Here is a 14,257-nt window from a genome sequence, read left to right as displayed (position 1 = left end):
TGGATGAGCTGCACTACCTGAGCAACTTCTGTGGGTTGTAGAGTCCGTCTCATGCTACCACGAGTGTGAAAGCACAACTAACATTCAAAAGTGACCAAAACATCAGCCAGAAAGCATTGGTACTGAGATGTGGTCTGTGGTCCCCACCTGCAGAACCACTCCTTTATTGAGGGTGTCTTGATAATTGCCAATAATTTCCATCTATTGTCTATTCCATTTGCACAACAGCATGTGAAATTGATTGTTAATCAGTGTTGCTTCCTAAGTGGACAGTTTGATTTCACAGAAGCTTGATTTACTTGGAGTTACATTCTGTTGTTTAAGTGTTCCCTCTATTTTTTTGAGCAGTGTATATTATACTGTCCATGTAAATTCTATTATATCGGAAAAACCATCCGCCCTTTATTTGTCAGATTTAGAGAACACTATGATTCCATTTCCTCTGGTAAAGGCTCACCTAGATTGATTCAACACATTCGGGAATGTCACAATGCAAACCCTCGTGTACTGCAATTTCCAGGCATTGAACAGTTAAAATACCCCATACAAGGGGGAAATCACAATCAGTTCCTGTTAGCAAGAGAAGGGAAATGGATATTAAAAGAAGAAGCCCAGGGCCCGCTAGGGCTAAATGAAAAGCTAGATATGGCAGTCTTTTTATAGAATATTGTATAGCATCTGTATGTTTTTTTAATGAATGTTTTTATGTTAATTAGCTTTTAATTATGTATACTAAACTCCTCCTATAAAGGAAGAATCTTTTGCACTTCCTTTAAAGTTTGGACCCGTAGAAGCGTTTGTAAGTCGCGAAACGGCCGTCGTCCTCTCGTCTCCCCGCTGTCTCCGCTGCACCTCCGATAGACCGCTGCATATGATTGTCCAGAATGCTATGACAAAAAGGACTTTTTAGCCAAAGGACTAAGGTGAGTGCTGCTATTCATTTTTCTATTTGTTGCATAAATGTCTATATCTCCTAACAGGAAGCTCTGTTTCTATACATAGATCACTCCTAGTGTGCTAAGGGTAAGTCATAATGCAACAAATGATAATCAATCAAATTATATGAAATTAAAGTAGTGTCATTATCACACACCTCTGTTTGAAATCACTATCTTACTGATAATAATGGAAAGAGAAGTGATTCAAAGTTCATAGTGCTATAACAATCAGGTCCATAGCAGATCAATATTTAGTTGATCAGACCTATACATTTTAAAAGATTATACCATAGTTTAAGTGCACTGTGCATGAGACAAAATTGACCATATAAATGTGATTTAACCAATTGCACCAGCAGCCCATATGGATCACACTTATATCGATTTATGAATACATATAAGGAGACTTTAATAATATCTTCCTTAGCAATGTGAGCAATTATACTTCAAGGATAATAAACCATGATAGAAACAAAGTACTTATCAATGTGTGATAAAGATCCTCTACATCGCCTCTACACGTTTCGCCCTGTTAGCTCTTCAGGAGGCCTGATGGCAGGTAAATGTGGTGGATATTTGCATGTCTGTCTGATTCAACACATGTCCTTTTATACATAAATAGGAGAACTATTGAGTATAATGGCATAAGAAGCTTTATTTCATAAATAATTCATTTAAAATTAGTACATCACATCAAAAATATGAAATATTATAAAGACAGAGACATGCAGACAAATAGTCCCAATTTTTATTGCTGACCTCTACGAAGGGTCCATCCAAGGGGTCATAAAGCATACTAGTGCAGGGATAGAGAGAGAAGCAAGTGATCAAACGGCTTACATGCAATTATACTAAGTTCATGGAGCCCACTCTACCACAAGAGCTAAATTGCACCTCACTCACCGAGTAAAGGAGAGCCCAAGTCTGAGAGGAACGGCACAGGGACTGGTCAATGGCAAAAGAGAGCCTCGACGCGCGTTTCGCCGGTGATTATCCTTGGCTTTCTCAAGAGACGTGTGTGGTTGCGCTTTCAGGACCTTTAAATATGCCCCCAAGAGATCATGTGTATTGTCACGTGACTCTCCAATATGGCCGCCGAACATCAGATGAAAGGCTGCGCATGTGCTGCTGCTACCACCGCCTCCATGTGCGCGCCCCAGCCGTCATGACTTCGGCACGTGACTGGAAGTGCGGGTAAGCGCTATTCCCGGCGACGCGCTGAAGGCTTATTGACAGCTGAGCGCTACCATAGGGCGGGAGAGACCGGGCGCATGAGCACAACATCTGCTCACAGACAGGCATAGGGGGAAATATGTATGTAATGGACAAATCTACTGCCAAGAATCAATGTGGTAGCAAATTAAAGTGCCATCCGATCATAATAATATTCATGCATTGAACCTAATATCACAAAGTATGAGGGATTATAGCACTCAATGATAATCATAAGTATGCTAGCAAACATCAAAATGCAAAGGGGAAACATACATTATACAAAATATATGTGCATATATTCTTCGCCATCTATCCAATCTATTACAGATATCAGGATGAGAGGGGTCCACAGACAAAGTTCGTCTCTACAAATGGTATAGAGTAGACGGTTTCTAAAGCGCAATCACTATATAAAAGAAGTGAGTACAAATAATAAGAACAAATAAAAACATAGAACCATGGTCCCTAAATTAGGGACCATGGTTCTATGTTTTTATTCTTAATTTTTTAAAATTTTATTTGTTCTTATTCTTTGTACTCACTTCTTTTATATAGTGATTGCACTTTAGGAACCGTCTACTCTATACCATCTGTAGAGACGTATTCTGTCTGTGGACCCCTTCCATCCTGACATCTGCAATATATTGGATAGATGGTGAATAATTTGTGCATATATATTTTCGTATAATTGATGGCGCCTTAAGAACCGTCTATCCCATACCATTTGTAGAGACGAACTTTGTCTGTGGACCCCTCTCATCCTGATATCTGTAATAGATTGGATAGATGGCGAAGAATATATGCACATATATTTTTGTATAATGTATGTTTCCCCTTTGTATTTTGATGTTTGCTAGCATCCTTATGATTATCATTGAGTGCTATAATCCCTCATACTTTATGTGATATTAGGTTCAATGCATGAATATTATTATTTCCCCCTATGCCTGTCTGTGCACAGATGTTGTGCGCATGCGCCCGGTCTCCCCCGCCCTATGGCTGCGCTCAGCTGTCAATAAGCCTTCGGCGCGTCGCCGGGAATATCGCTTACCCGCACTTCCGGTCACGTGCTGACGTCATGACGGCTGGGACGCGCACATGGAGGCGGTGGTAGCCGCAGCACATACGCCGCCTTTCATCTGATGTTCGGCAGCCATATTGGAGAGTCACGTGACTATACACGTGATCTCTTGGGGGCGTATTTAAAGGTCCTGAAAGCGCAACCACACATGCCTCTTGTGAAAGCCAAGGTTAATCACTGGCGAAACGTGCGTCGAGGCTCTCTTTTGCCATTGACCAGTCCCTGTGCCGTTCCTCTCAGACTTGGGCTCTCCTTTACTCGGTGAGTGAGGTGCAATTTAGCTCTTGTGGTAGAGTGGGCTCCATGAACTTAGTATAATTGCATGTAAGCCGTTTGATCACTTGCTTCTCTCTCTATCCCTGCACTAGTATGCTTTATGACCCCTTGGATGGACCCTTCGTAGAGGTCAGCAATAAAAATTGGGACTATTTGTCTGTATGTCTCTGTCTTTATAATATTTCATATTTTTGATGTGATGTACTAATTTTAAATGAATTATTTATGAAATAAAGCTTCTTATGCCATTATACTCAATAGTTCTCCTATTTATATATATATGGTTTTGAGTAGGCACTTGTGTGTGAAGATGGGGGTTGGCCCTCCTCTTTAGACCCCCTACCCACACTATCTATTATGTGGGCCGCAGTTTGTTTACATGTCCTTTTATATAGAGCTCCCTCTCAAACAGTCTCCTCCCCAATCATTTTGATAACTTCCTGTGTAACCGCCCCTTTGACCCTCTCTAGATATAACCCCCATTACTCAATAATCGCCGCTCAGTGTGCCCTGATATAAACCACATATGAAGCAGTCAGGCTAAGATCATTTAAAGCTCAGAAAGCGCAACCCATCCACCACCATACATTATCACGGAGTACGCGCCTATCAGCCACCGCAGGAAGTGACGCGTCCCACTGATGCGATGCGTTCCGACTCAGGATGCTCACCTTAATGCTATGGAACACACAGTACTGCACATGACCGGAAACTTTACACCGGAAATAACGTGTGCAGATGAAGCAGTGCGATCCAGCCTCAGACATTCTCCTTGCTACTGTGGAGCGCACGGTACTGTGCATGACCAGAAACTCCGCTGGATAACAGCAACAACCAATTTAGGTGTGCCCAACCCTCTGATTCGCTCCAAACGGGAGCGCAACCACTGACCACCAATATACATAGCCAAAGATAAAACTGTGGATACCATATTTATCACAACTACTCTATTGGTTGATAAACGGGGAAATTGAGAGACAGATAAAATTGCAATTACTCTCTAAACCTCACCTTCAATACTTATACATATGATAGAGTATTTTATAATCACATATATTTACAGAGCGGCAAGGCAAAAAATTATACTAAAAATAAGGGGATGATGAAGACTGATGATACAATAACTTTTTTTAGGGAGGGGTAGAGGACAAGACAAGAAGAGGGGAGAGCAAGGAGGAGCTCCATTGACCATATAGGACAATCAAATGTGTATGTGTGTATATCTGTAAATATATATACACTACAGACCAAAAGTTTGGACACACCTTCTCATTTACATATTTTTCTGTATTTTCATGACTATGAAAATTGTACATTCACACTGAAGGCATCAAAACTATGAATTAACACATGTGGAATTATATACTTACCAAAAAAAGATTGAAACACCTGAAAATATGTCTTATATTCTAGGTTCTTCAAAGTAGCCACCTTTTGCTTTGATGGCTGCTTTGCACACTCTTGACGAGCTTCAAGAGGTAGTCAACGGAAATGGTTTTCACTTCACAGGTGTGCCCTGTCAGGTTTAATAAGTGGGATTTCTTGCCTTATAAATGGGGTTGGGACCATCGTTGTGTTGTGCAGAAGTCAGGTGAATACACAGCTGATAGTCCTACTGAATAGACTGCTAGAATTTGTATTATGGCAAGAAAAAAGCAGCTAAGTAAAGAAAAACGAGTGGCCATCATTACTTTAAGAAATGAAGGTCAGTCAGTGCGAAAAATTGGGAAAACTTTGAAAGTGTCCCCAAGTACAGTTGCAAAAACCATCAAGCGCTACAAAGAAACTGGCTCATATGAGGACCGCCCCAGAAAAGGAAGACCGAGAGTCACCTCTGCTTCTGAGGAGAAGTTTATCCGAGTCATCAGCCTCAGAAATCGCAGGTTAACAGCAGCTCAGATTAGAGACCAGGTCAATGCCACACAGAGTTCTAGCAGCAGACACATCTCTTCAACAACTGTTAAGAGGAGACTTTGTGCAGCAGGCCATCATGGTAAAATAGCTGCTAGGAAACCACTGCTAAAGACAGGCAACAAGCAGAAGAGACTTGTTTGGGCTAAAGAACACAAGGAATGGACATTAGACCAGTAGAAATCTGTGCTTTGGTCTGATGAGTCCAAATTTGAGATCTTTGTGCGACGCAGAAAAGGTGAACAGATAGGGTATGTGCACACGATGCAGAAATGAAGCAGAAAATTTCTGCATCATTTCTGCATCTCCCTGGCAGAAAAAACGCATGCAGATTGTGCATGCGTTTTTCCTGCGGAATACATGCGGATTCACATGCGTTTCCGCATGTGGATTGACAAGCGCTTTCCAGGCGATTTTAGCATCACCTGGAAAGTGCTTGACAACTAGGTCACACTATATAAATCCATGCAAACAGTATGGATTTATATAGTGTGACCCGAGAGAGTGGTAAAAATAAAAAATAAATGTATACTTTACCCTCCGATGGCCCGCGCTGTCCAGCTCACTCCGTTCTCCCTTCCGGCAACACTGAATTTAAAGACCTGCCGACGTCAGCGTCACGTGACCTGTCACATGACTCTGACGTCAGCGCAGGTCCTTCAACTCACTGCAAAGTGCCGGGAACCAAGCAGGAGCGGTACGCGGGCCGACAGTAGGTAAGTATACATTTATTTTTTATTTTATTCTTTTTTTTACAGATTTTTTAATGGTACCTGGGTGTGGATGAGACTCTCCTCTCATCTACACCCGGGTACCATCCGCACATTAGAACGCGTGGATTACGCATCTACATATACAGTGATGTGTAATCCATGCGGTCTAATGCAAGTCAGTGGCGACGAAAACGCCGCATTTCCGCAAAATTAATGGACATGCTGCGGAGTTTTGAGCGCAGCATAAACGCTGCGGAAAAATCCGCAGCATGGGCACAGCATATGCGGATTTCCATTGGGGAACATTGCTGCCCTTCTACCATGCTTTTTTAATGCGTTTCCGCAGCTTTTCCGCAGCTGCGGAAACGCATAAAAAACGTATCGTGTGCACACAGCCATAGACTCTACATGCCTAGTTCCCACCGTGAAGCATGGAGGAGGAGGTGTGATGGTGTGGGGGTGCTTTGCTGGTGACACTGTTGGGGATTTATTCAAAATTGAAGGCATACTGAACCAGCATGGCTACCACAGCATCTTGCAGAGGCATGCTATTCCATCCGGTTTGCGTTTAGCTGGACCATCATTTATTTTTCAACAGGACAATGACCCCAAACACACCTCCAGGCTGTGTAAGGGCTATTTGACCAAGAAGGAGAGTGATGGGGTGCTACGCCAGATGACCTGGCCTCCACAGTCACCAGACCTGAACCCAATCAAGATTTGTTTGGGGTGAGCTGGACCGCAGAGTGAAGGCAAAAGGGCCAACAAGTGCTAAGCATCTCTGGGAACTCCTTCAAGATTGTTGGAAGACCATTTCCGGTGACTACCTCTTGAAGCTCATCAAGGGAATGCCAAGAGTGTGCAAAGCAGTCATCAAAGCAAAAGGTGACTACTTTGAAGAACCTAGAATATAAGACATATTTTCAGTTGTTTCACACTTTTTTGTTAAGTATATAATTCCACATGTGTTAATTCATAGTTTTGATGCCTTCAGTGTGAATGTACAATTTTCATAGTCATGAAAATACAGAAAAATCTATAAATGAGAAGGTGTGTCCAAACTTTTGGTCTGTACTGTATATATATGTGTAAATGTGTAAAAAGAACTGACCAGCACATCCTAAATGTGAACAGGTGCAAGCTGCAGAAACTGAATAAGATATATGAAAAAAAAGCACAGCAGCACTCCATTATGGCCAAAATACATAAAGACAATAAAAACGTTTGATATAAACTGTGATATTACTCAATGGACTTTACTTACAATAAACGGAGGTTCTTAGCGCATAAATTGGCCAATTCATGTGTGCCCATCAACCGCTGCAAGGTGACCTCCCGTCTGATGGGTACTTCTCTGCCTACGTGCCTCTCTTGGGCTACAAGCCTATAACTCTGGACAGAACATGTCACTTCTGGGCTAAAACACCTACAATTCAAATGGGCTGGTAGAATAGAATATACATCACCTGCTGGTTAAATGGGGGGAATGCCAGGTCAGACAGGAGGCAGTTACAACCTCCTATAGTAATATATAATAAGAAAACTGACCAGCACATCCTAAGTGTGAACAGGTGCTAGCTGCAGAAACTATATATAATGATGAAGTCTAATCCAGATAAAAAAATAGACACAAGAATTTGTGCAGCCCACAATGAGGGGACAAAAAACTAGCTTATATGGTCAGCCAAAACAATCCAATCGATTCAAAGGTCCATCATAACGTCTCATGGTTATAAGAAACAGGCCTATGTAATTTGTTTGTTTATCCACTTAGGGGTAAGGGAATCCACTCTAAAGGTCCATTCACATTCATGTTTCAATAGGTCCTTATCCTGATCGCACCCTCTGGGGCTAGATTTCACAACCTCAATAACTGTAAAGAGAATTTCATCTACTTCACCCAGATGTGTTGTTCTCATATGTCTTGACAGTGGGGTATGTCGATCATTCCTGATGTCACCCAGATGTTCACTCACTCTCCTCCTCAGTTCTCTCTTAGTTTTGCCCACATAATTAAGTGGATATGGGCAGGTTGCCATATAGATCACACCTGAGCTCTTACTGTGGAAAAAGCACGGTGGCTCAATAGTTAGCACTGCAGCCTTGCAGCACTGGGGTCCTGGATTCAAATCCCACCAAGGACAACATCTGCAAGGAGTTTGTATGTTCTTCCCGTGTTTGCGTGGGTTTCTTCCGGGTTCTCTGGTTTCCTCCCACACTCCAAAGACATACTGATAGGGAATTTAGATTGTGAGCCCCAGTGGGGACAGCGATGATAATGTATGTAAAGTGCTGTGAAATATGTTAGCGCTATATAAAAATAAAGATTATTAATATTGTTAATATTTTACCCATGCGGAATCAAACACAAAATTTCAAAATGGATTTCCAAAAAATCAATCTAATATTAAATTTGCAAAAAAAATAACATGTACCTCCTATGCTCCTAGCCACATCTGTACCAAAATTCAAGTTGGCATCTCAATGGGATCATACTTAACCCCTTAACCCCCGAGGGTGGTTTGCACGTTAATGACCAGGCCAATTTTTACAATTCTGACCCCTGTCACTTTATGAGGTAATTACTCTGGAACGCTTCAACGGATCCCCCTGATTCTGAGATTGTTTTTTTCGTGACATATTGTACTTCATGATTGTGGTAACATTTCTTCGATATCACTTGCGTTTATTTGTGAAAAAAACGGAAATTTGGTGAAAATGTTGAAAATTTGGCAATTTTCACAATTTGAATTTTCCCACATGTCTACTTTACATCAGCACAATTTTGGAACCAAAATTTTTTTCTGTTAGGGAGCTATAAAGGTTAAAAGTTGACCAGCGATTTCTAATTTTTTCAACAAAATTTACAAAACCATTTTTTTAGGGACCACATCACATTTGAAGTCACTTTGAGAGGTCTTCATGGCAGAAAATACCCAAAAGTGACACCATTCTAAAAACTGCACCCCTCAAGGTGCTCCAAACCACATTCAATAAGTTTATTAACCCTTCAGGTGCTTCACAGGAATTTTTGGAATGTGGAAGAAAAAAATGAACATTTAACTCTTTTCACAAAAATGTTACTTTAGACCCAATTTTTTTTATTTTCACAGGGGTAATAAAAAATGGACCGCAAAATTTGTTGTGCAATTTCCCCTGGGCACGCAGATACCCCATATGTGGGAAAAAACACTGTTTGGGCACACGGCAGGGCTCGGAAGGGAAGGAGCGCCATTTGACTTTTTCATTGTAAAATTTGCTTGAATAATTAGCGGACGCCATGTTGCGTTTGGAGAGCCCCTTTGTGCCCAAACATTGGAGCTCCCCCACAAGTGACCCCATTTTGGAAACTAGACCCCCAAAGGCACCTATCTAGATTCATAGTGAGCACTTGGAACCCCCAGGTGCTTCACAAATTGATTCGTAAAAATGAAAAAGTGAAAAAAAAAACACTTTTTCATTTTTATGAATCAATTTGTGAAGCACCTGGGGGTTCCAAGTGCTCACTATGCATCTAGATAGGTGCCTTGGGGGGTCTAGTTTACAAAATGGGGTCACTTGTGGGGGAGCTCCAATGTTTGGGCACACAGGGGCTCTCCAAACGCAACATGGTGTCCGCTAACAATTTGAGCCGACAATTTGTTAGCGGACACCATGTTGCGTTTGGAGAGTCCTTGTGTGCCCAAACATTGGAGCTCCCCCACAAGTGACCTCATTTTGGAAACTAGACCCTCCAAGGCAGCTATCTAGATGCATAGTGAGCAGTTGGAACCCCCAGGTGCTTCACAAATTGATTTGTAAAAATGAAAAAGTGGAAAAAAAATCCTTTTCCATTTTTACGAATCAATTTGTGAAGCACCTAAGGGTTCCAAGTGCTGACTATGCATCTAGATAGGTGCCTTGGGTGGTCTAGTTTCCAAAATGGGGTCACTTGTGGGGGAGCTCCAAAGTTTAGGCACGCAGGGGATCTCCAAACGCAACATGGCGTCCTCTAACAATTTGAGCCGATTTTCCATTCAATTTGTTAGCGGACACCATGTGGCGTTTGGAGAGCCCCTGATTTGTTAGCGGACACCATGTCGCGTTTGGAGAGCCCCTGATGTGCCTAAACAGTGGAGCTCCCCCACAAGTGACCCCATTTTGGAAACTAAACCCCTCAAGGATTTTATTAAGGTGTATAGTGAACATTTTGAACCCAGAGGTACGACACAGAATTTGATAACATTAGGTCATTATATTGAATAAGTTGTCATTAGTCTTGAGCGCAAGTGCTCGCTACTTGAGTTTGCATCGGGTACTCAGGTATGCACCATGTACTGCGTGTGCTCGAGTGACATGCTTGAGTCCCCGCCCGGATGTTTCACGGTTATTAGACACCCAAAAAAAAACATGCGGGGATCGCTCATGCATGGCAGACAATCCCCGCAAAGTTTTTTGGGCCGTGAAGCTTATGGGGCGGAGACTCGAGCATGTCACTCAAATACCCACGATACTCAATGCATACCAGAGCACCCGATGCAAACTCAAGTAGCGAGCACTTGCGCTCAACACTAGTCGCCTTATTGTCATGTTTTTTTCTTTTGTAAAAAATCACAACCCCATCACAACCCTAACCCCAACCCAGCCCTAACCCTAGCACAACCCTAACCCTAGCACAACCCTAACCTGAGAGTTTATTTTTTACGTCGTTCCTCATGCGGTATAAGTGATTAGACGACCTTATTCTTCGGGTCGGTGAGACTACAGCGATACCAGAATCCTATGGGGTTTTTCTGACTGACAGCTGTCACACACTAAAAGACGCATTTTTTGTAAAATCTAGTTTTTGCATCGCCATATTTTGAGAGCTATAATTTTTCCAGATTTTGGCAGACAGTCATATGACGGCTCGTTTTTTGCGGGATGAGTTGACGTTGTTATTGGTGCCATTTTCAGGCACGTGACATTTTTTGATCGCTTTCTATTCCGATTTTTGGGAGGCAGAATAAACAAAAACCAACAATTCAGGAATTGTTTTTTTTGTTTTTTTTATTCTGTTCCGCGTGTGGTAAAATTGATAAGGTAGCTTTATTCCTCGGGTCAGTGCGTTTACAGCGGTACCACATTTATATCGTATTTCTATGTTTTGCACTTTTACATAATGAAAGCAATTTTATAGAAAAAAATATTTTTTAGCATTGCTTTATTCTGAGAGCTATAACTTTTTTATTTTTCGGCTGATGGAGCTGTGTGGCAGCTTGTTTTTTGGGGGACGAGATGACGTTTTCAGCGGTACCATATTTATTTATATTCGTCTTTTTGACGCGTGTTATTCCATTTTTTGTTTGGCGGTATGATGATAAAGCATTGTTTTTTGCTTCGTTTTTTTTCATTTTTTTTACCGTGTTCACTGAAGGGGTTAACTAGTGGGACAGTTTTATAGGTCAGGTTGTTCCGGACGCGGCGATACCAAATATGTGTACTTTTATTGTTTGTTTTTTTTTTTTTTATAATAATATTTATTGATGGGTACATTATATTTTTATTTTTGGTGGATTATTTTTTTAATTTTTTTTTATATATTTTTACAATTCTTTTTTTTTTTTCACTTTCTGATAGTTTTTATACTTTATTACTTTGTCCCACTATGGGACTTTCACTTTTTTTTCTCTGATCGCCTGCATGGCACAGGAATGCAGCACCATCCCTGTGCCATGCAGGCTATCAGTGCTGGACAGGGAGAAGATAGTTTGGAGATGCACTGAGCATGTCCAAACAATCTTCCTGCTGTCTGGTGACCCGGATGTTGTCATGACGACATCGGGTTGTCATGGCAACATCCTGGAAGCCACGGCAGACAGCGCTGGAAGCCAGAAGAGGAGGTGAGTATCTGCGATCACCTCCCCTTGCCCCCGCAATGCTGCGGTCGACTTCGATCGCAGCATCGCGGGGGTTAATGTGCTGGGAGCGGTGCCTGAGCGCTCCCTGCACATAGTACCGGGTGTCAGCTGTGACAATCAGCTGACACCCGGCGGCGATCACGCCCGCACAGCCTGTGTGCGCTCGTGATCGCCATGATTTACTAATACGGGTCTGGCTCTAAAGTCCCAGGGCACAGACGCGTATTAGTACGTCAGATGTTGTTAAGTGGTTAAAAAACAAACTAAAACAAAACAGTATAAACACTGTCAATTCGAAAATCTTGAATTCAGATCTGTTCAGTCTGTGGTCTAAAAGTATAAGGTCTTTTTTTACAAATAAAAAACTCATGTTTTTATAAATGTCTGCCATCACAAGAAAGAATTTGGAGTGGAAGCTGAATGGCTCTTTTTTCTACAGCTCATGGCAAAGGTGTATGTGATGGTTAAGAAGGCAGCGTGCAACGTCTTGCAGCTCGGGCTAGCCTCCAGAGGCCATATTCAGACCACATCTTAACACACCGCCAACTATTCAGCTGCAGTGAGAAAATATTCCTAACATTCAGTTCATGTACTGTACAAACCAGGACTACAAAGAAGAGGAGATTTTGTTAAAACATTAGTTACAGGAAGTAGAACCCATCACAAGAACTTCACAATACCACACTTTCATTCCACTGAGTGACACAGAAATAAAAACATTCATTCAGCAACGACAGTGAAGTCCATGAAGTGATTGAAGATGGCACAAGATTGGCAATGGTGACATAACTGGTTATGTGACCTGTAAATATGATCAGCACTGGTGGCTGCCGGCTAATGTACTCTGCCAAGATTATGCTAATGAAGAAGTAGAAGGGATTTTTCTGCATCCTTCTGGTCCGTCCCCTTCCTTTGTGTATCCAAGAAAACCAAAGCTATTAAAAGTAACCAAAAATCAGATATTAACTCAGGTGGACTCTAACACCATAACAACCATACATACTGACACAAAAGGAAACGGCCATTGTTATAAGAGATTGTTGACAAGATTAAATCTTGCCCAGTAGAAGGGACAAATTGATGAAACAAAAGGACTTACTATTAATTCAATTGTTCAGACTAGTTAATTTTGTTTTATTTTAAAGCTTGGTGATTTAACTACTATACTCTGTTTAAAAACTTGAAAAAGTACATATCTAGTGTTGTAATATTAATAATAAAAAAATTGAAACACGTGTATTTAAATAACCCTTTCTGACATTGTACGTAATAATACTGTCCTGTGCCCTGGGTCTTATGGACCAGGTACTTATTATTACTTCTCATCTTTAATGAGGCACCGTGACCGGAGTCGTAGTGATCACATTTAAATTCTGGTGCATCTTACCTCAGGGTAGATGGCGTCGTCATCCTAGGAGGATGTCACCGCCCCCCTGCAACTATGACCGCTGTGATTGGCTGTAAGAGCACCGATCACAGGCTGGTGCCTGGCAACGCCAGGCCTCACCTGAGCCCGCTATGATTGGTGTTATCGACGATGACATCGATCGCACCAGTCACAGCGCACAGATGCGCTGTGACCTGGCTGTGACTGTCCTGCACTTCCTCATAGTAGCTGAGGACTTGTACAGGGCGGTCACGCTGTCAGATTGTGTGCCGTGCTGGGCCTTGTGGTGCGACAAAAGCCTGTGACCCCACAATTGCTGCTCCTGCTGCTAGCAAATAAAGAAGATAGAAGAAAGAAGATCCCTGCCTGATCTCTCCTCATCCACCTCAATCCCCCTCTTCCTCCTTTCCCCCTCTTTTTATCAAACTCCCCACCTCCCCCTTTCTGCCACCGAGTGATGATCAGTACTTGATTTTTGGCAGATTTTTTTTTTCGTGCGTCCTGCAGCGGCTGAGCATGGATCAATGACGCAAATCACTGATCAACGTCTGTGCTCGCTGTTTTCCAGGACTTTTTTTTGTCTCTGTCCATTCCCCCCCTCCTTTGCACTACCTCTGTGCGCACATCCAGCAGCTGCCGAGCATTACACTTTTTTTCTCCCCTCCCTTTGCACCGCCTCCTTGTGCACATCCATCAGCCATCGAGCGTTAGTCAGTGATGCAGATCACTGATTCACACTCGTGTTTGCTGTTTTGCACTCCCCCTCCCTTTGCACCACCTCCGTGCGCACATCCAGCAGCCGCCAAGTGTTGATCAGTGGCGCACATCTCTGATCCGCACTCATGCTTGCTGTTTTC

This window comes from Phyllobates terribilis, unplaced genomic scaffold, assembly GCF_046119375.1.
Source record: "Phyllobates terribilis strain yellow unplaced genomic scaffold, ASM4611937v1 Scaffold_1__5_contigs__length_1240528914, whole genome shotgun sequence".
Taxonomy (NCBI): Eukaryota; Metazoa; Chordata; class Amphibia; order Anura; family Dendrobatidae; genus Phyllobates; species Phyllobates terribilis.
This window is presented reverse-complemented; position numbering follows the sequence as displayed.